The sequence below is a fragment of the Tursiops truncatus genome, chromosome 4 (assembly GCF_011762595.2).
Source record: "Tursiops truncatus isolate mTurTru1 chromosome 4, mTurTru1.mat.Y, whole genome shotgun sequence".
Lineage (NCBI taxonomy): Eukaryota > Metazoa > Chordata > Mammalia > Artiodactyla > Delphinidae > Tursiops > Tursiops truncatus.
In genome coordinates, this window is record NC_047037.1 from 32,597,274 (window position 1) to 32,621,679 (window position 24,406).

Consider the following 24,406-nt stretch of genomic DNA (forward strand, 5'->3'; position numbering starts at 1 on the left):
AATTGAGGGAATTTGTTGCCAGTAGACTTTTTTTTTTTACAGGAAATGTTAAAGGAAGTTCTCTAGAGGGAAGGAAAATAATATAAGTTGGGAACTTGGATCTATACAAAGGAAGAATGTTGAAAAAGTAGTAAGTGAATGTAAAATAAAATGAACTTAGCAGGCTTATTCTAAAATTTATCTGGAAGAAAAAATGTTCAAGAATAGATAAGAATATTTTGAAAAACATAGACAATGATGATGATTGGTAGTAGTGATGATGGTTGGGGGGGTGTAGATTATTAAGGATTTGAAAAATGTATCACTGGAACAGAATAGAGAGGCCAGAATTGGGCACATTTACATGTGAATATGGGGGAATGATTTTTATTTTTATGAATTTTTTTTTTTTAATTTTTGGCTGTGTTGGGTCTTCGTTGTTATACGTGGGCTTTCTCTAGTTGCGGCTAGCGGGGGCTACTCTTCGTTGTGGTGCACAGGCTTCTCATTGCGATGGCTTCTCTTGTTGAGGAGCATGGGCTCTAGGTGTGAAGGCTTCAGTAGTTGTGGCACATGGGCTCAGTAGTTATGGCTCATGGGCTCTAGAGCGCAGCCTCAGTAGTTGTGGCACACAGACTTAGTTGCTCCGTGGCACGTGGGATCTTCCTGGGCCACGGCTTGAACCTGTGTCCCCTGCACTGGCAGGTGGATTCTTAACCACTGCACCACTAGGGAAGTCCCTGGGGGAATGATTTAAACCATATTTTCTTAAGATAAGGAAACTATTCAAATGCTGGTTTTGAAAAATTATCTATTTGGAGAAAAATTAAATTAGAAAGTCATCTTACAACCTTCTCAAAAATTAATATTAAACAACCTTATGCTACAAATTTAAATGTGTTAAAAATACAATAGAAAAAAATTAATTTTCAGACTATATAAAACAATAAATAAAAGATAAACAACCTGATATGAAAAAACTAGACAAAGGATATGAATGTAAAATTTACAGAGGCGAACATAAATATGTTCAACAAACACAAGAAAGAGGTCACCTCCTCTGAAGTCAGGGAGATGCAGTGCAATGCAGCAAGAGGATCTTTTCTTTTTTTTTTTTTTTTTTGCGGTACCCGGGCCTCTCACTGTTGTGGCCTCTCCCGTTGCAGAGAACAGGATCCGGACGCGCAGGCCCAGCGGCCATGGCTCACGCTCCGCAGCATGTGGGATCTTCCCGGACCGGGGCATGAACCCGCGTCCCCTGCATCGGCAGACGGACTCTCAACCACTGTGCCACCAGGGAAGCCTGGATCTTTTCTTTTTAATAACATGTATCAAGAATTAAACTCACTTTTAATATCAAGTGTTGATGGTGAAGGAATTTGGTACCTTCACATACTGTTGGTAGACCTGAAACTTAGTAGGGCATTATTTATAACTGTAGCAAAAATAGACACAAACTTATCAACAAGAGGCAGGTGAAGTATGGATACTGCCTAGTAATTAAAGTAAATCTGGAGGAACTGACCTGGGAGAACATCTTGTTTGTTAAATGCAAAAAACGAAGTTGCAAAACACTATGTACAGTAAGATGAACTTTATGAAAAAAATAAACTACAAGCAGGACTCTATAAAGGTGTAGAGAGAAGTCTGGAAGGGTACATGCCAAGCACCCAAGGAGTGAGAAGGGAGTAACAGTTACTGAGTGTTTGCTTTGTGGCATGAGATTCTTTACATGATTCTTTACAGATTCTTTACATGTACTAGCTCTAAACTTCCCAGCAATTCTGAGGGTATAAAACCCTGGAGACTCTTAAATCTAAAGATTTGTATCTTTCTGTAGTTCAAGGACATTTTCTGAAATTATGTATTTGATTGTGTACCCCCCAGAAGTCTGTTTTCCCTTTCTATAACTCTTCCTGCATTGATTCTCTAGATCTTTTAATTTTTCTCTCATGTTTCTCACCTCTTCGTCTTTTTGTTCTATGTTTTAGGTCTCAGTGGTTATCAAACTTGAGGTGCACCCCAATCTCCTGGAAGGCTTGTGAAAATACAGATTGCTGGGCCCCACCCCCAGTTTCTGATTTAGTAAGTCTGGACTGGAACCCAGAAACTTTCATGTTAAAAAGTTCCCTGGTGATACTGATGCTGGTGGCTGGTTATCACATTTTGAGAACTACTGTTCTCAGGTATTTCTTTCACTTTGCATTTTTTTAGTTTGGCAATTACATTTTTAATTTTCATGGACATTTTTATTGTTTTCAATTTTTGGATGATTTTTTTCCTTTGTCTATGGAAGAAAAACCTCCTAAAACCTCACTGAGGATACTAAGTAGATTTTTTTAAATGTTATTTCCTATTCCCCACACCATCCCCGTTTCTCCTGGGTTCATAGCTCTGTTTGTTTATCTTGGTTCTTTTTTATGGGTCGTTGGTTTTACTCAAAGGTCTGGGGATCCTTGGCTATCCATTTATATCTGTGAATGAAGGATTTGTGTTTTAATATAGGTGGCTCTTACTGGTCTTCTCTACCAGCATAGGATCTAGTTTTTCAACAGCTCTCTCCTCCAAGTTGGAGCCTTGAGCATGTTGACTGGCAAGATTCCATTTAGAGGTCATGACCAGGACTACTTCTCTCCCAGCCCCCCCCAAAATGGGGAAGTCTTTTCTTGGGATGGCAGCACTGGCACGAGGAAGCCCAGGCTTCCCCCCAAATCCTGTTTCTTTTATAGGGCACCGTCTGGTTAGGCCTGGGTGGGTGCCATCTTGGCCTACTGTTGTGCTGACTCAAGACAGAGGCAAGCATAGGGTGGATGTTCTCTCAGACACAATTCTTTCCAGGTGGGCCTAAGACTCGCCATGATTTCTCCTCCCCACTGTCTCCTGCCCTCTGTGCCTGTACCTTCTGACAACAGAGTCTTCCCAGGCCCCCGTGAGCAGTGGTTCTTACTTTCTAGGCATCTACCTCTGTGGCTGCTTCCTCTGCTCTGCCCATCAGGATGGTCCCATCTGATTTTCTTCAAACTCTTCTGGTGGCCCCCTCTCCCGTTCTTAGTGCTGTACTTTTTATTTCCTTTTGCCATTTTTTAAACTAGTGTAAGCAATGTTAAAATGGGACTCTTCAGTTTGTCTGAGTCACCGATGTGATAGACAATCAGATTCCACCAAGTCTGAGACAGACCACCACATGCAGAACTTATAAAGAAAATGTCCAAGGAATGTTCCATTTCAAGAATACAAGGGAAGAGCAAGGAAAAAGAAATTGGGAGAAGTTCTTTGGAGACAGTCTTATTCTGAATCCCCCCCCCCCCCCCCGCCACCTGCCTATAGGCCACCCACAGAAGGGCTGGGCCACAGTGAACAAGAGGGAGAGCAGGGAGCAGGGAGAGAGAAGCTGACCAGCCTCCTAACCCTGCTCCCTCCTCTTTCCTCCAGCTGCTCTGTAGGAGATTGGGAAGAGCTGGCCTCACTCCCTTTGCCCCCTACACTCTCACAAGAAGCCTGTGAGTCTGGGTAGCTGCTCTGTCTCTGGTCCTCACTCTCCTTTTTCTCCTACCCTGCCTTTTCCCTCTTCCTGCTTTCATTCCTCACATGCCTCTCCCCTCTCTCATTTATTGCCAATAATACCAACCTCACATTGCTAAGTTCTTATCGCCACTTATCAAGGACTATTACACTCCTCCCTTCTGCTCTCTTTCTGTTTATTCAACAAACACCACTGCAGACTGTGGTGGTGGATCTTAGAGGACAATAAGAACACACAAGCACAAACAGTGCTATCAATCTCCAAGAGAGGGCAATGTGAGGGAGGGGCCCCAAATTCAGCCGAAGGTGTCAGGAAGGCTTCCCAGGAGCCAAGTCTTGAGGAAGAGTAGAGCTGGTCAGGAGAAGCGGATTTGGGAGGAGTCTTCCTGGTCAGAAAGAGCATCGTATGCAGAGTTCTAGAGACACACCAGAGGGTCACACATTCAGAAAGTGACATGCTCTGCCACTTTATTGCCCTTGTTGTACACCTCAACCCTGAGAGGTAAGCAGTGCAGTGTAAAATACCTCTATTTTACAGATCAGGAAACTGAGGCTCAGAGAATCCATTCCACAAGCACTTCCAGACCAGCAATGTTTGCCAGGCAGTGCAGGAGAGGCTGACAGTGAAGAAAGAAGGATTTGATTGTTGCACTGGACTAGTCATATTAACTATAGGATTCTTGAGACTGGAAGATTTTTATTATTCAAGAGTGATCAGAAAGCCATGGAACCTGCTGGAAATTTTACTAGGGGCAGGAATAAAGGTATTTTCTGCTTATACTCCCTGTAGTCCCACTTGTTCAAAGTACCCATGTTTCTACATGCTGTCCATTTTTTTTCCCATTAAAGCCCCCAGTGTATTAATCATAGTTATTTTAAATCCCTAGTCTGATAATTCCAAAATCTCTGCCATATTTGAGTCTGGCTCTGATACTTTGTCTCTTCAGATTGGATGTTTTGATGTTTGTTTGTTGTTGTTTTTTGCCTTTTAGCATGCCTTGGAATTTTTTGTTGAAAGCTGGACGTGATATATTGAGTAAAATGAACGAATAGGGCATTAGTGTGAGGTTTTATATTTATCCGTCTAGGAAGTAGGATGTGTTTACTACTTGCTGTAGCTGTGGTGTTGGAGGCTAAAATTTCTTTTAGTGTTCTTGTTTTTGTCTGCCCTGTTGTCATTAAGTTTCCTGAGAGACTCCTTCTTAAATAGGACCTGAGGTTTGCAACCTTTTAGCTATAAGTAATCCCCTGTTGTTGTACAGGAGTTCTGTAGACGTGGAGGTGAGGTGTGGGGAAGGGGACGCACTCTATGGTACTATGATTGGATCTCAGTCTTTTAGTAGGCCTGTGTCCCTGAGCATCATAAGTGCTTCTCAGCTCCCTCACCCCTTAAGTGAGACAGGAAGGCTATAGGGGACTGGAGTTGAATATTTTCCTTTCCTCAGATTGGTTAGTCTTGGGCAAAACTCAAGTCAGTCAGGCTATGGTAAAATAGTTTCTCTTGAGGGCAGGCAATGTTAAGGAGAACAGAGAGCTCTGGGCATATTCTAAATTGGTTACTCTCTCCCTCCTCTGCCAGAAGCAAAAGGGGAACCTTCTCCAATCTTCACATGAGATGCAGAGGGGCTCCTGGAAGTAAAAAGGTGTTGGGAATCCCCACGACTGTCCCCTCCAGAGTTTTTTGCTCTCAAGCTTGTCTATGCTGAGCTTCCAGCAATTTGTCAATTATAGTTTGTGTTCCTATCAGTACTGGCTCCAGCTGCAAGCTTCTGGTCCTGGGATTCTCCTGGTAAGATATGGTTCTGTGTATTCATCTGTTTCTCTAGTTTTCAGGGAAACAGGTTGCCCTATGATGTCAGTTCTCTGTGGATCTAAAAAAAGTTGTTGATTTCCAGTTCGTTTAGCTTTTTTCTTGTGCGAGAATGAGGGTGATGACTTCTAAACTCTCTACATAATATTCCAAAGTGCAAATAACCCAAATGTCCATCATATGATGACTGGATAGACAAAATGTGGTATATCCATACAACAAAATATTATTCAGCTATAAAAAGGAATGCAATACTGATATATGCTACAACAAGTATGAACCATGAAAACATTGTGCTAAGTGACAGAAGCCAGTCACAGAAGACCACATGTTATATGATTTCATTTATATGAAATGTCCAGAATAGGTAAATATGTAGAGACTATAAATGTTAGGGTTTATTTCGGACTCTCAAGTCTATTCCATTGTTCCATATGCCTATCCTTATGCCAGCACCACACTGTCTTGATTACTGTAGTTTTGTAGTAAGTTTTGGAATCAGAAAGTTTAAGTCCTCCAACTTTGTTCTTCTTTTTTGAGATTGTTTTGGATATTCTGGGTCCCTTATATTTCCACATGAATTTTAGGACCAGCTTGTCATTTCTGAAAAAAAAGAAAGAAAAAAGCCCGACTAGGATTTTGATTAGGATTGCATTGAATCTGTAGGTCAATTTAGGGAGTATTGCCATCTGAACAATAAGTCTTCCAATCCATGAACATGGGATGACTTTCCAAAGCTTCTTTAATTTCTTTCAACAATGTTTTGTAGTTTTCTGTGTACAAGTCTTGCACTTATTTTGTCAAATATATTCTTAAGTATCTTTATTCCTAAGTATTTATTCTTTCTGATGGTATTGTATATTGAATTGTTTTCTTAATTTCATTTTCAGATTGTTTATTGCAAGTATATAGAAATACAGTTGATTCTTGTATGTTGACATTGTATCCAGTAACCTTGCTGAAGGACTATAATTGATTTTTTATATTGAATTTGTACCCAGCAAATGCACTAAACTCTCTTATTAATTCTAATACTTTATATTGTTGTGCAACCATCACAACAACACAATACAAAATGTATTGATGGACCTCACAGTCTTTAATCTGTTACGTGGCAAACTAATTGATTGATTGATTTTCTAATAATATACCAGTCTTGTATTACTTGAATGATGCAACTTGATGATGATGTAGCATTCTTTTTGTATCTTTCTGTACAATATCTTATATAATAGCACTTTTTAAAATGATTTTTAAAATCTATGTTCATGAATGATAATAGTTTCTAATTTTCTGGTCTTATATTTTCTTTGTCAGATTATGGGATCAGGGTTTTGATGCCAACCCCCAAAAGGAAAAATGGATTGGGGATATTCCTTCTTTTCTATTCCCCGGGAGAGTTCACGTATGGTTGCAATTATTTATTTCTTGATTAATTGTGGACACTGTTGAAGTGACTTGGATCTGGAATTCTCTTTGTGACCAGATCTTTGACTACTGATCCAATTTCTTTGGAAGCCTATGAATATTTGGTTTTCTATCATCCTTGAGTTATATTTTCCCTAGCAACTTCCCTATAAATTTCAAATGTATACATAATATTTACAAAATTATTTTGTTATACTTTTAATGTCCATAGTGTTGGTAGTTATTTCACTTTTTTAATTCATGATATTGGATACTGTGCCTTCTTCTTTTAATGATGGGTCTTATCAGAGTTCAATTTTCAAAATCTTTTCAAATAATAAACTTCTAACTTTGCTGATCCTCTCTATTGCATCTCTATTTCATAAATTCCTTTATTCCTCTGCATTTATTTGGATTTGTTTTGCACTTTCTCTACATTCAAATATTTATTTTAAGTGTTTTTTCTTTTCTAATGTATGCATTACAGCCACTACATTTTCTTCTAAATATTGCTTCAGCTGTATCACATGAGTTTTTTAAAAATATATTTTTGGCTGTGTTGGTTTTTCATTGCTGTGTGTGGGCTTTCTCTAGTTGCAGCGAGTGGGAGCTACTCTTCATTGTGGTGTGTGGGCTTCTCATTGCAGTGACTTCTCTTGTGGAGCATGGGCTGTAGATGTGTGGGCTTCAGTAGCTGTGGCTCGTGGGCTCTAGAGTGCAGACTCAGTAGTTGTGGCACATGGGCTTAGTTGATCTGCGGCATGTGGGATCTTCCTGGACCAGGGATCGAACTGGTGTCCCCTGCATTGGCAGGCAGATTCCCAACCACTGTGCCACTAGGGAAGTCCCTGGATCACATGAGTTTTGTTATTTACCATTTTCATTATTATTCAGTTCAAAATACCTTCTGATTTCCATTACGATTCCTTAACCCACTGGTTATTTAAGAGTGTATTCACTAATATCAAAATATACAAAAATTTTCTAGTTATCTTTTTTGTTGTTGCCAATTTCTAGAGTAATGGCATAGTGGTCACAGAACATGCTCTATGTGTTTTCATTCTTTTCAAATTTGTTTTATAGCTTTATGGTAAATTTTTCTAAATGTTCCACATGTGCTTGCAATGAACATGTATCCATAAGTTGTCCGGTACAACAATGTATCCGTAGGTCAAGTTTCTTAATAGCATTGCTCAAATGAGCTCAAAAATATTGCTGATTTTAGTATACTTTTTCTATCAGTTACAGGTAGAGATATGTTAAATTGGCTAAGCCAGCTTTCTTTTAGTTAATATTTACATGATATATTTCCTTCCTCCTTTTTACTTTAAACCTTCCTGCTTCTTTAGAACATATAGCTTATAAATAACATCACTTTTGTTTTGATTTTATGTAGTTAGATAATTAATTACTAGTATATTTCAACTTAATTCAAATCCATGTACTTACTGTTTGTCTCATAGGTCTCATACTTTTCTCTCCTTTCTTTTCTTATTTTTGAGTAGGTATATATTTTAATAATTTCATTTCCCCTCAATTAGCTTCTAAGTATACTAAGTATACACTCTATTTTCATTCTTTTAGTATTTACTCAGAAAATTATAACATTCATCTTTGATTTACCAAAGATCAGTATTAGTCAATACCTTTACTTACCTCTTTGGCAAAAATGACCTTAGAACACTTTAATTTCGTGTAATATTTTCCCATTGTTATCAAATGCAGTCTGTTCCATTACAATGTTTCTTTAATGATTAGCTCACACATGATTGATAAATAATGATGTCAGCATAACTCAGAAACTCTGCTAGTTTGCATGTGATTTTCTCCAGCATGTTAGTGTTTTGAAGCCATGAGAGGCAAGCTTTCTTATAATTAAAGACAAAGCCTTAGTGTGATGTGAAGACCTTAAAAAAAAAAGCTAAAAATTCTGCAGAAGTGCCTAACTGTAGTGCAAGCAGAGGCTGTTTTAGTGGCTTTAAGAACATCTAACATACTTGGTAACTTTGACCATCTGGGTAGCTGAGAGTGCAAATGAAGAAGCTGCAAAGAAACTACTTCTGTGTAGAAGTAAGCTTTAATTGATGAAGTCTACTCCTGAATTGTAATTTTTTTTTGCAACTTGTTTTTGTTGTTTAACATATGAAAATTTGACTGTTTTTAGTATATAGTTCTATGAGTTTTGAAACAGGTATAGATTTTTATAACCACTACCATAATCAGAACACTTTTTTTTTTTCCCAGCACTTTCAAACTGTTGTTCCACTTCCTTCTGGCCTCTTCGGTTTCTGATAAGAAATCCATAGTCATTTGACTCTTTGTTCCTCTAGAAGAAACGATTCATCATTGTTTTTTTTATTCTTCCTGCTTTCAAGATTTTTTCCCTTCTCTTTATTTGTCAGCAGTTTAATTATGAAGTGTCTAGCATGAATTTCTCTGGGTTTATTATCTTTGGGGTTAATTTAACTTCTTGACGCTATAAGCTTATATTTTTCACCAAATTTGGGAAGTTTTTTAGCCTTTTTTCTTCATGTATTTTTTTTTTTCTACACTACACTTTTTCTCTTCTCCTTCTCCAACCGTGTTGACAAAAAAGTTTGACAGTTTCATATTGTCCCACAGGCTTCTCAGGCCCTGTCCATTTCCCCCCCCCCCCCCCCATCTTTTTCTCTCTGTTGTTTAGATTGGATAATTTCTTCTGATCTATCTTCAGATTCACAACTTTTTCCTCTGTCATCTCCATTCTATTACTAAAAGTCCATCCAATGAGGTTTTTGTTTCAGTTATTGTATTAGTTTTAAAATTTCCACGTGGTTCTTCTTTATAGCTTCTATTTCTTTGTTAAGACTTTCTATCTTTCTATTCATTTTAACAGTTTCATCCTTATTTTATAATAGCTGCTTTAAAGTCTTTATCAGATAATCTCAATATTTATGTCATGTTGATGTTTGCATCTGTTGATTGTCTTTTCCCATGAGAGTTGAGGTTTTCCTAGTTTTTTGTATGCCAGGTAATTTTGGATTGCATCCTGGCCATTGTGATTATTATGTTATGGGATACTGGGTCTTGTTTAAATTCTATATAAAATGTTGAAATTTTGTTTCTAGAGGCAATCAACTCACTTCAGTTCTGGCTGCAAACTCCAATCAGCCTTCTGTCATTTGTGGTTTTAAATAAGTTCCATTTTCAAGCCTTTGCAGTGCTATTCAGATCTGTCCTGCATGTATGCCACCTAGTGGTCAGTCTGGGTCCTGGAAAGCAGTCTATCTCTTAGTTTAGTTCTCAAAACCTTTGGTATGCTGTATAGAATTAGATCTATGCATGCACAATTCAGAGGTGAGACCAGGATTTCATAAACAAGTTCATGGGTTTGTTCTCCCAAGCTCCCTCTTCTCTGCAAACTTCCGCATACTTTTTATTTCCCTGTGGCTCCCTATTGTGGTCCTCTGGCTAGAAAACTAAAGCTGGAGCTCTAGTTATCCCACTTCCCACAACTGCAGCCATGTCTTGGACCAAGTGGCAGAACGATAGAGGAAAAAAAAGAGCAATGCGGGTTTGCCTCACTCTCTTGGGGTGCTCTTTTGACTACAGATAACTCTGACAAAAGCGTAAGGGTCCCTCCCTTAAAGTTTTAGGCCCATCTGTATATCCTTTCCTGGAAATTGTCAATTTATAGCCTTTGCCCTTTTTCTAGGCAGGTGGCTTGTCTCTTCTGTCTCTTCTTTTCACTGTAGTTCACTATATATTCTGGATATTATTTATTAGCTGATATGTTTTGTATAAACATTTTCCTCCAGTCTATCACTAATTTTTTCTCCTTTGTTTTTATATAATCAAATTCATTTGTTTTTTTCCATTTGCAATTAAAAAAATATGTCTTAAGAACTCCTTCTTATCTGCTAATTATAATAAACATATTAGCCTAAATTTTCTCCTAGTAATTTTACAGATGAGTTCATATTTGTGAAGGGATAAGGCAACTTTGTTTCCACTTCCACATTATATAGTTCATTGTTCCCAAATCGTTGATTGAATATTCTATACTTTCAAACACTCTTTTGCAATGCAACTTTCAATATATTTAATTCCTATGCATCCATAGTTTTCATTCTGTATTCTCTATTCTGTTTAATTATCTACTTGTTTATACCTGAATCAACACCATACAGTTATAATTATTATAGCTTTTCAGTATGCTTTGTTATATTAAAGGCCACATTCCTCACTTATCACTTTTTTCTTGTCTTTTCAAATCATCTTCTATATTCTTGAAATTCTCTCTTTCAGATGAATTTTGGAATCTCTCATAAAATCTCTTTAAATGTTTCTATTGTAATTTCAGTTAATAATTACATCTTAGTGAATTGACATGTTAACAGTAATCCCATCCACTATCACAGTATATTTTCCAACTATAATCTATTATTTGTATGTCTTCCAAAATTTTGTAATTTGCTTCATATATGTCTTTCACAATTCAAAGTTATTATTATTACACATTAGAAAAGTAGAAATAGAAGTTTTATAGACTTTTGAAAAAATGAATGGGAATTTTTCAATTATAGTTTTAAAATGTTTTTTGCTGGTAAAAGAAAGTTACTTGTTATACTCTCTTACTTGTTCTGACAATTTATCAATTGGTATGTTATAAAATTTTCTATGTATTTGAGTATATTACCAAGAGTTAGACAATTTTGTCTGTTTATATTTTTTCTGGGTTTATATGTTATTTGTTTTTTCTCCCTTGGAAAAAGCCTTTAGGACAATCTTCAATATTTGCAGTTGCCTTGTTATTTTACATTAATGAAAATACTTCCAGTGTTTCATCACTTACTCTGATGTCTTCTGTAGCTTTCTGAGAGATACTTTAAAAGAATGCTTTTATAGCATCAATTAAGAAGGTCATTTTCCCTTTCTTCTTAATCTGTTAATATAGTAATTTTATTTTTAAATTATCTAATGTTGAACCAACTATACGTTTCTGAGGTAACTCTATTTGGTTATAACATATTGTTCTTTTGATATGATCCAGATTTTATTTTCTAATAATTATAAAAGTTAAATGTAACTTTATAAGTGCAGCTACTCTACTCTCATTTCATTGTACTACACTTGCCACTTTTTGGTTTCAGAGTTATATTGAGAAATTGTCTACAAGTTTTTAGGCTCATAGCTATTGTCGTCTGTTCTTTGAAAGTCTGATAGATTTCCTGTGCACAGTATATGATCCTAGTGCTTTATGTAGAGGGAAATCATTGAAGGATAAACAATTTTTATTATTTATGTTTTAAAATTAAGTTATAATTTATATGCAACAAAATGCACAAGTCTTAAGTGTTTATTTTAATGAATATTGACAATTATATATGTTGTGTAATCCTCACTCAAATATTTTCCAAGAAACTCATCCATAAATTCAGGTTTCCCCCAGAAATAAACCCATGCATCTATCTATGGTCAATTAATCTATGACAAAGAAGGCAAGAGTATACAATAGAGAAAAGACAGTCTCTTCAATAAGTGGTGCTGGGAAAACTGGACAGCTACATGTAAAAGAATGAAATTAGAACACTCCCTAACACCATACAGAAAAATAAACTCAAAATGGATTAAAGACCTAAATGGAAGACCAGATACTATATAACTCCTAGAAGAAAACATAGGCAGAACACTTTTTGACATAAATCGTGACAGTATCTTTTGGATCTATCTTCTAGAGTAATGAAAATAAAAACAAAATTAAACAAATGGGGCCTAATTAAACTTAAAAGCTTTTGCACAGCAAAGGAAACCATAAACAAAATGAAAAGATAACATACAGAATGGGAGAAAATATTTGCAAACGATGAGACTGATGAGGAATTAAACTCCAAAGTGTACAAACAACTCATACAGCTCAATATTAAAAAAAAAATCTAATAAAAAATGGGCAGAAGATCTAAATAGACATTTCTCCAAAGAAGACATATAGATGGCCAAGAGACACATGAAAATACGCTCAATATCGATAATTATTAGAGAAATGCAAATCAAAACTACAGTGGCCACACTGGTCAGAATGGCCCTCATCAAAAGGTCTACAAATAATAAATACTGGAGAGGATGTAGAGAAAAAGGAACCCTCCTATACTGTTGGTGGCAATGCAAATCGGTACAGCCACTATGGAGAACAGTATGGAGGTTCCTTAAAAAACTAAAATAGAGCTACCATATGATCCTGCAATCCCACACCTGGGCGTTTATCTGGAGAAAACCGTAATTCTAAAATATACATGCACCCAATGTTCATAGCAGCACTACTTACAATAGCCAAGACATGGAAGCAACCTAAATGTCTATCGACAGAGGAATGGATAAAGAAGATGTGGTATACAGTGGAATATTACTCAGCTATAAAAAAGAATGAAATAATGCCATTGCAGCAACATGGATAGACCTAGAAGTTATCATACTAAGTGAATTAAGCCAGACAGAGAAAGACAAATATCATATGATATTGCTTATATGCGGAATCTAAAAAAAAAAATCATACAAATGAACTTATATACAAAACAGAAACAGACCCACAGACATAGGAAACAAATTTATGATTACCAAAGGGGAAAGAGGAGGGAGGGGTAAATTAGGAGTTTGGGATTAACATATACACTCTATTATATATGAAATGGATAACAAACAATGACCTACTGTATAGCACAGGGAACTATACCCAATATTTTGTAATAACCTGTGAGAAAAGAATCTGGTATATGGAAATTCTTTCATAATTGAAAAATATTCTTCTCCAAAAATTATGTCTTATTTCATGTTCTCAATATTGGGGGGGTTTCTAAACTGTTTTTTTGTCATGCTCTTCTCTTGATCACACTTGCCAAAGATTTGTCTTTTTTATTGAATTTTTCAAATAACCAGTTTTTAGTTATATTGATCACTTCTGTTTTAAATTTTTTTTTATTGACTTTGACATGTTTCTTCTATTATCTTTGGTCTATAGTTTTTAATATGTTTGTTTGTTGAACTTATTGAGTTTAAAACTTATTTCATTAATTTTTAACCTTTCTTTCTAATAAATGCATTTAAGGCTATAAGTTTTTCTCTGAGTATGTGTTTGGCTACAAATCACAGGGTTTGAAATTTAGTGGTCTCATTTTTATTTATTCCTACACATATTTTTTAAATAGTGATTTTAAAAGACCCACTTAACGGGGGCTTCCCTGGTGGCGCAAGTGGTTGAGAGTCCTCGTGCCGATGCAGGGGACACGGGTTCATGCCCTAGTCTGGGAAGATCCCACATGCCGTGGAGCGGCTGGGCCCGTGAGCCATGGCCGCTGAGCCTGCGCGTCCGGAGCCTGTGCTCCGCAGCGGGAGAGGCCACAGCAGTGAGAGGCCCACGTACCGCAAAAAAAAAAAAAAAAAAAAAGACACACTTAATGTAAAATTTGCCCTCTTAACTAATATATATATATTTTTTTGCGGTACGCGGGCCTCTCACTGCTGTGGCCTCTCCCGCTGCGGAGCACAGGCTCCGGACGCGCAGGCTCAGCGGCCATGGCTCACGGGCCCAGCCGCTCCACGGCATGTGGGATCTTCCCAGACTAGGGCATGAACCCGTGTCCCCTGCATCGGCACGAGGACTCTCAACCACTTGCGCCACCAGGGAAGCCCCCTCTTAACCATTTTTAAGTGTACATTTCAGTACTATTAAGTATATTAACATATTGTGAAATAGATCTCCAGAATTTTATCATCTTGCAAATCTGAAACTCTATACCCATTAAACAACTCCTCTTTCCCTCTCTCTTCAGCCTCTAGTAACCACCACTCTACTTCTTGTTTCTATGAATTTGACTAATTTAGATACCTCATATAAGTGGAATCATACAGTATTTGTCATTTTGTGATGACTTATTTCACTTAGCATAATGTCCTCAAGATTCATCCATGTTGTACATGTTGACAGGACTTTCTCCCTTTTTAAGGCTGAATAACATTGTATGTATGCATGCACCACACTTTGTTTTCCCATTCATCCATCAATGGACATGTGGATTGCTTCCACTTCTTGACTATTGTGAACAGTGCTTCTATAAACATGGGTGTGAAAAAATCTCTTCAACACCCTGGTTTCAATTATTTTGGATATATACCCAGAAGAGGGATTGCTAGATCGTATGGCAGTTCTATTTTTAATATTTTGAAGAAACTTCATACTGTTTTCCATATGTTATACCACTTTACAAATCCACTAATGGTGCACAAGAGTGCCAATTTCTATGCATCCTTGCTAATACTTGTTATTTTCTACTTCTTTCTTTTTGTTTTTAGTAATTGTCATCCTAGTGGCTCTGAGGTGGTATTTCACTGTGGTGTTGCTTTGCATTTTTATGATGATTAGTGATGTTGAGCATCTTTTCATATGCTTTTTGGCCATGATATATCATCTTTGGAGAAATGTCTATTCAAATTCTTTGCCCGTTTTTATTTTTTTTTAATTTTATTTATTTATTATTATCATTTTTTTTTTTGCGGTACACAGGCCTCTCACTGCTGTGGCCTCTCCCGTTGTGGAGCACAGGCTCCGGATGTGCAGGCTCAGCGGCCATGGCTCATGGGCCCAGCCGCTCCGCAGCATGTGGGATCTTCCCAGACTGGGGCATGAACCCATGTCCCCTGGATCGGCAGGCGGACTCTCAACCACTGCGCCACCAGGGACGCCCTCTTTGCCCGTTTTTAATTGGGTCATTATATTTTTTTTTTGTTGAGTTGTAGGACTTCTTTTTATATTCTGAACACTAGACCCTCATCACATATATGACTTGCAAATGTTTTCTTCCATTCTTTATGTTCTCTTTTTACTCTGTTGATGATGTCCTTTGATGCACCAAAGTTTTAAACCTTGAGGTAATCCCATATGTCTATTTTTGCTTTTGTTGCCTATGCTTTTGGTGTCATATCTAAGAAAACATTCAGCCCAATATCATAAAGATTTTCCCTAATGTTTTCTTCTGAGACTTTTATAGTTTTAAGTCTTACACTTAGGTCTTTCATCCACTTTGAGTAAATTTTTGTATATGGTGTAAAGTAAGGGTTCAATTTCATTCTTTTGCATGGGGATATTCAGTTTTCCTACTACTATCTGTTGAAAAGACTATAATTTCCTTACTCACTGGTCTTGACATTCTTGTTGAAGATCACTTGACCATATATGTGAGTATTTATTTCTGGGATCTCTATTCTATTCATTGATTTATGTGTTGGTTTTTTTGCCAGTATCACACTGTTTTGATTACTGTACCTTTGTTATATGTTTTGAAATCAGGAAATATGAGACCTCCAAATTTGTTTCTCTTTTTCAAAATTGTTTGGCTATTCAGGGTCTCTTGGAGTACCATATGAATTTTAGGATGTATTTTTCTAAGTCTACAAAGAATGTCACTGAGATTTTGATAGTGATCACGTTGAATCTGTAGATCACTTTAAGTAGTACAAACCCATGAACAAGGGATGCCTTTCCATTTATTTGTATCTTCTTTAATTTTTTTCACAATGTTTTGTATTTTACAGTGTACAAATCTTTCATCTCTCTGGTTAGGTTTATTACTAGATATGATTCTTTTTGATGCCATTGTAAATGGATTTGTTTTCTTAATTTTCTTTTTTTATTGAAGTATAGTTGATTTACAGTACTATATTATTTTCAGGTGTATAGCATAGTGATTCAGTATTTTTATAGATTAAACTCCATTTAATGGTTTTATATAATATTGGCTATATTCCCTGTGTTGTACAATATAGCCTTGTAGCTTATTTATTTTATACATAGTAGTTTATACCTCATATTTCCTTTCCTCTATCTTGTCTCTCCCCACTTTCCTCTCCCACTGGGAACCATTAATTTGTTTGCTGTATCTGTAAATCTATTTCTGTTTCAGTGTATTTATTTATTTGTTTATTTTTTATATTACATATATAAGTTAAATTGTATGGTATTTGTCTTTCTCCACCTGACATTTCACTAAGCATAATAGCCTCCATGTTGCAAAAAGCTAAACTTTCTTTATTATGGCTGAGTAGTATTCTGATAAATTCATATATATATATGGAATACATATATATGTATATATTGGAATATTTATATCTTCTTCTGTATCCATTCATCTGTTGATGGACACTTAGGTTTCTTCCTTATCTTGGCTATGGTAAATAAGCTGCTATAAACATTGGGGTGCATGTGTCTCTTTGAATTAGTGTTTTCATTTTCTTTGGATATATATCCCTGAGTGGAATTGCTTGGTCATATGGTAGTTCTATTTTTCATTTTTTGAGGAATCTGCATATTGTTTTCCATAGCAGCTACACCATTAACCTTCCCACCAACAGTGTACTAGGGTTCCTTTGCCTCCATATCCTTGCCAACATTTGTTATCTGTGGTCTTTTTGATTATAGCCATCAAATAAACAGGTGTGAGGTGATATCACATTGTGGTTTTGATTTTCATTTCTATGGTGATTAGCCATGTTGAGCATCTTTTCATGTGCCTGTTGACCATCTGTCTGTCTTCTCTGGAAAAATGTCTATTCAGGTCTTCTGCCCAATTTTTTATTGGGTTTTTTTGGTGTTTTTTTGATATTGAGTTATACGAGCTGTTCATATATTTTGGATTAACCCCTATCAGACATATCATTTTCAAATATTTTCTCCCCTTCAGTAGATTGCCTTTTCATTTTGTTGATGGTTTCCTTTGCTGTACAAAAGCTTTTAAGTTTAACTAGAATCCATTTGTTCATTTTTTTCTTTTGTTTCCTTTGCCTGAGGAGACAGATCCAAAAATATATTGCTACAATCTATGTCAAAGAGTGTTCTGCCTATGTTTTCTTCTAGGATTTTTATGGTTTCTGGTCTTACATTTAGATCTTTAATCCATTTTGAGTTTATTTTTATATGTGTTATGAGAAAATTTTCTAATTTCATTCTTTTACATTTAGCTGTCCAGTTTTCCCAGCACCACTTATTGAAGAGACTGTCTTTTCTCTATTGTATATTCTTTCCTCCTTTGTCATAGATTAATTGACCATTAAGTGCTTGGATTTATTTATGGGCTCTCTATTCTGTTCCATTGTTTTATAGCTTTGTGTCTGAAGTCAAAAAGTGTGATGGCGGGAGGTGGGGCTGGAGATGGAGGGGCTAAAGCCAGAGCCAGATATGAATCAGTGTCTAGTTCTCCTTTTCTCAGTGTCTGTCACTGCCCTGTTGGGTCAGTGTCAGATCCCAAGATGCTGGAGGAGGAGCCCTGAGAGTCAGGTCTGAGCTGGTTTTATTACATATAATTACACCCTCTCCCTCTTCTCAGCAATGGCAGCTTTTTGATTACTTATTCAATCTCCTTACTCATTTTTAGTCTGCTCATATTTTCTGCTTCTTCATGATTCAGACTTGGTATGTTGTGTGTTTCAAGAAATAAATCCATTTCTTCCAATTTATGTATACAATTGTTCATAGTATTCTTTTTTATATAAAAAATGAACTGTTTTTATTTCTGTGGCACCATTTGTAATATCTCCTCTTTCATTTCTGATTTTAGTTATTTGAGTATTCTCTTTTATTATTAGTTAATCTAGCTAAGATTTTGTCAATTTTATCAATCTTTCAAAAATTTATCTCAATTTTATTGATTTTTTTTCTATTGTTTTTCTATTCTCTATTTCATTTTTCTCTTCTCTCATCTTTATATTTCCTTGCTTCTGCTAGTTTTGGGTTTAGTTTTTTACCCCTAGTTTCTGTAGGTGTAAATTTAAAATGTTAAATTGAGATCTTCTTTTTTAATGTACACATTTACAGCTATAAAATTCCCTCTTAGCACTGCTTTCATTGTATCCCATAAGTGCTGGTATATTGTATTTTAATTTTCATTTATCTCTAATTTCTCTTGTGATTTATTCTTTGGTGCATTGGTAGTTTAAGGGTGTGCTGTTTAATTTTCACATATTCATGAATTTTTCTGTTTCTCATGTGCTTTTGATTTCCAATTTCATTCCATTTGTAATCAGAAAAGATACTTTGTATAATTTCAATCTTGAATTTGTTAAGACTTGTTTTATGGCCTGACACATGGTCTGTCATAGAAAATGTTCCAAGTGCACTTGAGAAGAATGTATATTCTGTTGTTATTAGGTGGAGTGCTCTATTAGGTCCAATTGCTATATTGTTCAAGTTCAGGTTCTCTATTTTCTTACTGATCTTCTCTCTGTTTGTTCTATTCATTATTGAAAATAGGGGTGTTGAAGTCTTCAGCTATTATTGTGTTGCTGTCTATTTCTCCCTTCAACTCTGCAGTTTGTTTCATATATTTAGGAGCTCTGAGGTTAGGTGCATAAATACTTATAATTGTTATATCTTCTTGGTGAATTATCTCTTATAACAGTTTTTGATTTAAAGTATATTTTTATTTTTGATATTAGTACTCCTTCTCTCTTTTGGTTACCATTTGTAGAGTATCTTTCCATCCTTTCACCTTCAGTCTATAATGTGTCCTGAGATCTAAAGTAAGTCACTTAGAGACACCCTTTTGTTGATTTTGTTTTTAAAATCCATTCAGCCAATCTATGTTTTTTGGTTGAGTTTATCTATTTACATTTAAAATAACTAATGAGAGGGAAGGACTTACTGTTACCATTTTGTTAACTGTTTTCTGTGTGTCTTGTAGCTTTTTTGTCCCTCCTTTCCTTTCTTCCTTTCTTCCTTTGTATTTCTTTATTTTTCTCTTGTAGTAATATACTTTGGTTCCTTTCTCATTTCCCTTTGTGTATGTTCTATGGATGTTTTCTTTGTGGATGCCATTGCAATTGCATAAAGCCTCCTAAAAATATAACATTCTATTTTAAACTGATAACAATTTTACTTCAGTTGCATACAAAAATCTCTACTCCATTACAGCTCCCCACTTCCTCTATTTTATATTATTCATGTCTCAAATTACATTGTATTCCCAGAACATAGGTGTTTGGTTTAAAAAATGCTTTTTGTCACATGTGTATATAAGTTCCCTGCATCAAGATTACTATATTTATTCATGTATTTACTATTACTGGAGATCTTTTTTTTTACATTTTTCTTTCTTTTTTACTTTAAAAAGAATCGAGATATTGTTGCTGTACAGTATTATATAAGTTACACATGTACAGCATAGTGATTCATAATTTTTTAAGTTTATACTCCATTTATAGTTATTATAAAATATTGACTATATCCCCTGTGTTATATAATGTATCCTTGTAGCTTATTTATTTTATGCATAATAGTTTGTACCTCTTAGTCCCCCTCCTCTATCTTACCCCTCCCCTTTCCCTCTCCCTACTGATAAGCACTAGTTTGTTCTCTCTATATGTGAGTCTGATTCTTTTTTGTTATATTCACTAGTTTGTTGTATTTTTTAGATTCCACATATAAGTGATATTATACATATTTGTCTTTCTCTGTCTGACTTATTTCACTTAGCATAATGCCCTCCAAGTCCATCCATGTTGTTGCAAATGGCAAATTTTCATTCTTTTTATGACTGAGTAGTATTCTATTGTATATATACATACCATATCTTCTTTATCCATTCATCTGTTGATGGACACTTAAGGTTGTTTCCATATCTTGGCAATTGTGAGTAATGCTGCTATGAACATTGGTTTCCCTTTTCTCCACAACCTTGCCAACATTTGTTGTCTGTGGTCTTTTTGATGATAGCTATCAAGTAGACAGGTGTGAGCTGATATCACATTGTAGTTTTGATTTTCATTTCTCTGATGATTAACGCTGTTGAGCAACTTTCCATGTACCTGTTAATCATCTCTCGTTCTTTGGTCTTCTGCCCATTTTTTAATCTGGTTGTTTGGATTCTTTTGATATTGAGTTGTATGAGCTGTTTATATGTTTTGGATATTAACCACTTATTGGTCATATCATTAGCAAATATTTTCTCCTATTCTTTAGGTTGTCTTTTCATTTTGCTGATGGTTTCCTTTGCTGTGCAAAGGCAAGATTATTATATTTAAAAATGGCTTCATGTTGCTAACATTCTTTTGTTTCAATTTGAAGAAGTCTCTTTAGCATTTCTTCTAGAGCAGTTCTAGTGGTAATAAGCTCTCTCAGCTTCTGTTCATCTGGGAAAGTCTTAATTTCTCCTTCATTTTTTGAAGGACAGTTTGGCCAGATATAGTATCCTTGGCCAACAGTTTTTTCTTTCAGCAATTTGAATATATCATCCCACTTCATTTTGACCTGCAAAGTTTCTGTTGAGAAATTCACTGAAAATCTTATGGAGGCTCCCTTGTTTGTGATTCTCTTTTGCTGAATCTAAGATTCTCTCTCTGTCTTTGACATTAGACAGTTTGATTATAATGTCGCATTGTGGTTCTCTTTGGAGTTTTTTGAGTTTCTTGAATCTGTGTGTCTATTTCTTTCCTTAGAGTTGGGAAATTTTTAGTTATTATTTCTTCAAGTAAATTCTCTGCCCCTTTCACTTTGTCTTTTCCCTCTGGGATTCATACAATGTGTATGTTGGTCCACTTGATACTGTCCCATAAGTTCCTTAGCTCTCTTCATTTTTCTTCATTCAGTTTTTTCCTTTTGTTTCTCCTCTGACTTGACGATTTTAAATGACCTTTCTTCAGGCTGATTTTTTTTCTGCCTGTTGCTGAACCCCTCATTAGTTTTCAGTTCAGTTAATGTATTTTTCAGTTCAAGAATTTCTGTTTTTTTTTTTTAATACTTTCTTTCTCTTTGTTGATATTCTCATTTTGTTCTTGGTGGGTTCATGGTAGATGAGCGGATGTAAAGGTAAGCACTTGGACAGTGTTGTGAAGTCATTTACTTTTTCTTCTAGGCACACAGGAAGACTACATTTCCCAGTGTCCCCTGCCTCTGGATGGGGCCATGTGATTAGTTCTGATCAATGGAATTCAACTTCTTGGTCCCGCTCCTACGATATACCATGAGGATCTTGGCTGCTCTCATTATCTATAAGGCAGCTATCTGAATACAGAGGACCCAGAAGAAGGCTGCAAGATGATGGAGGATCCATAAGATGGAAGGGACAGCCAACCAGGAACATTCACTTTGTTTGTGTGAGGGAGGAAAAAGTCTTTGTATTAATCCACTGAGATTTAGGTTTGTTATAGTTGTTAGTCCATTCTGACTGATACAGAAATTGGTAAAGAAAGTGGAGTCTTGCTGAAATTAAATCCTACAGTATGTGACATTAGCATAGCAGTGGTAGTAAGCAGTGAGGAAGCTATGCCGGGGGCTGGAGAAATAGAGATCCATGTTGTTAGAGAAAAAATATTTGATAAAATCATCATTTTTTGAAATGTGGGAGGAAGATCCCATGCCTAATGAGTCATCAGTACCAAGGAAAAAGATGGGAAGTAGAGTATTAACATGTGTGGATATTATTGGCCTTGATGGCAGGGTATTGCAAAGACGATGTGCATTCAGGAAAGACTCAGCCAGTGTAAATGTTGAAATGAAAGGAAATTGGGAGATTCCAGAAATTTGGCACCTTGAAAGAAGGGAAAGGCAAGTATTTTGAAGGCCCAAATAGTAAGAGATAGTAGTTTTAAAGCTTTGAGCAATAAAGGCTCAGTAAAACTTATCAGCTGAATAAAGCCCTCAGGGAAAATTTTAAATTTTGGTCTTTTCTGTTCAAGCTGGATAGGCTCAAGGTAGCTGCCTTTACATTGAGAGAGAGGCAAAGGAGAGGGGTGGGAAAGCACTTCAGGATTTGAGAACTATGACCAGGAAAAAACCTTAGTTATGATTAATAAATGGAACTGAAAGCAAGTAGATTAGCAACCCAGTGTTCGAAAGAATTAAATTTTGTAAGCTACAACAGCCTGGACAAAAACTGGCTCTAACTGTTTAATACTTAAAACAATCATCAGAATGGCAGTGGCAGCACAGTGGGAGGTGAGCCTGGACCCCACATTCCTCCATGTACAGAACATCCTGGGGTCATCTCTCATCTGTCAGCAGCCAAGGTATTTGCAGCAAGTTTCAATGAAACAAGCACAATGGACTAAACATGTTCACTATCAAAAGGTGAACATTTACAACTTCCAATTTTGACCAAGATGGATTAATGGACCAGATTTATTTCCACCCAAAATAACTAAAAATCTGGACAAATATATGGAACAGTATTTTTAAGACATTACATATTAGGCAATGAAGAACAATGATTCTTGAAAAATGGGAAGAAAATGAGGTGAACCCTGTGACGGTCCCAGCTTAATTCTTAGAAAGAAAACCAGGGAGAGCTTAGTGGTCTCCTTATGTTGAAAAGTTGGATTTGGAAGGCCCAGATGGCTTGAGTTTGCAGGGCAAATCATCAGAGAGGAAGAGTTGCACAGAGAGAGAAGTCTAGAAATCTGTAGAAGGTTCCTGCAGTATTCACCTGAGTACTGGCCAGTGTGTGAATATGAGAAAATTTCACAAAGCCTAAGAAAGTATTGCCCAAAAAAGATCAGAGGAAAAATCCCTGTAGCTCACACAGGGACAGACCTATGTCTGTTTTCAACATCCAGAGGAAAATTATGTAATTCACAAGTTATCAGATGAGTTTGCCTCACTAGTGGGGAAAATTTAGCCCCTCTACTAAGATAAACACTACTCTGGCCCTATCTGAAAAAGTTTAAAAACAATATCTGAAAGAATTAAACTGGCTCTAAGTAACTTAATCATGTCCCATAACAAGAGTCAAGCATATTTATAGGAATACAGAAACAAATAGCACAAAACAAGGTAAAATTTTAAATGTCTGGCATACATTCAAAGATTGCCAGACATCCAATGAAGCAGAAATGTATGATCCATAATGAAGAGAAAAATCAATCATTAGAAACTGACCCAGAAAGAATATAGATGATAGATTCTACAGATGGTAGATTCTATAGAAGTTATCATCATTATAGTAGGTTGGGACCTTAACACAGTTATTAGAACTATAATCCATATGTTCAGAAAGATAGATAAAAGACTGAACTGTTAAGTAGAGACATAGAAAATATAAAGAATACTCAAATTGAACTTATAGACAAGTAAACTATAATGTCTGAGATTTTTAAAAAATACACTGGATGCTACAAATGGTAGATTAGATATTGTGGAAGAGAAGATTAGTGAATTTGAAGACAGAGCAATAGAAACTACCCAAAATGAAACACAAAAAGGAAAAATACTACAAATAAACAAACAAAACATCAGTGGGCTGTAGGACAACTTCAAGCATCCTAAAGTCCCTGAAGGAGAGGAGGTGAAAAATTTTTTTCCAGCTTTGAGGTATTGCTGACACATAACATTGTGTAAGTTTAAGGTGTATAATGTGTTGATTTGACACACCTACATATTGCAAAATGATTACCACCATATCATTAGGTAACACCTTTATCACATTACATAATTACCATTTCTTCTTTGTGGTGAGAACATTTAAGATTTACTCTCTTAGCAACTTTCAAATGCACAGTATTATTGTAAAAATACAGTATTGTTAACAATAATCACCATGCTGTACATTAAATCCCCAGAACTTATTCATCTTATAACTGAAAGTTTGTACTCACTGACCAATATCTCCCCATTTCCCCTACCCCCCTAGTCCCTGGTAACTGCCATTCTACTTTTTTTTCTGTGAGTTTAGC

General features: G+C 35.9%; 1 long non-coding RNA gene across 2 annotated transcripts; it reads left to right on the forward strand.

Annotated features, from left to right (window-relative positions):
* Nucleotides 1–1,286: 1,286 nt before the first annotated feature.
* LOC109549828 (uncharacterized) lies at nucleotides 1,287–24,310 on the forward strand. 2 transcript variants are annotated; one of them, XR_002176185.3, is made up of 2 exons: nucleotides 1,287–2,064; nucleotides 21,592–24,310. It is a non-coding gene; the product is annotated as an uncharacterized lncRNA (long non-coding RNA). The 2 variants fall into 2 exon arrangements; XR_012331333.1 differs by lacking the exon at nucleotides 1,287–2,064 and adding an exon at nucleotides 16,997–18,155.
* Nucleotides 24,311–24,406: the final 96 nt, after the last annotated feature.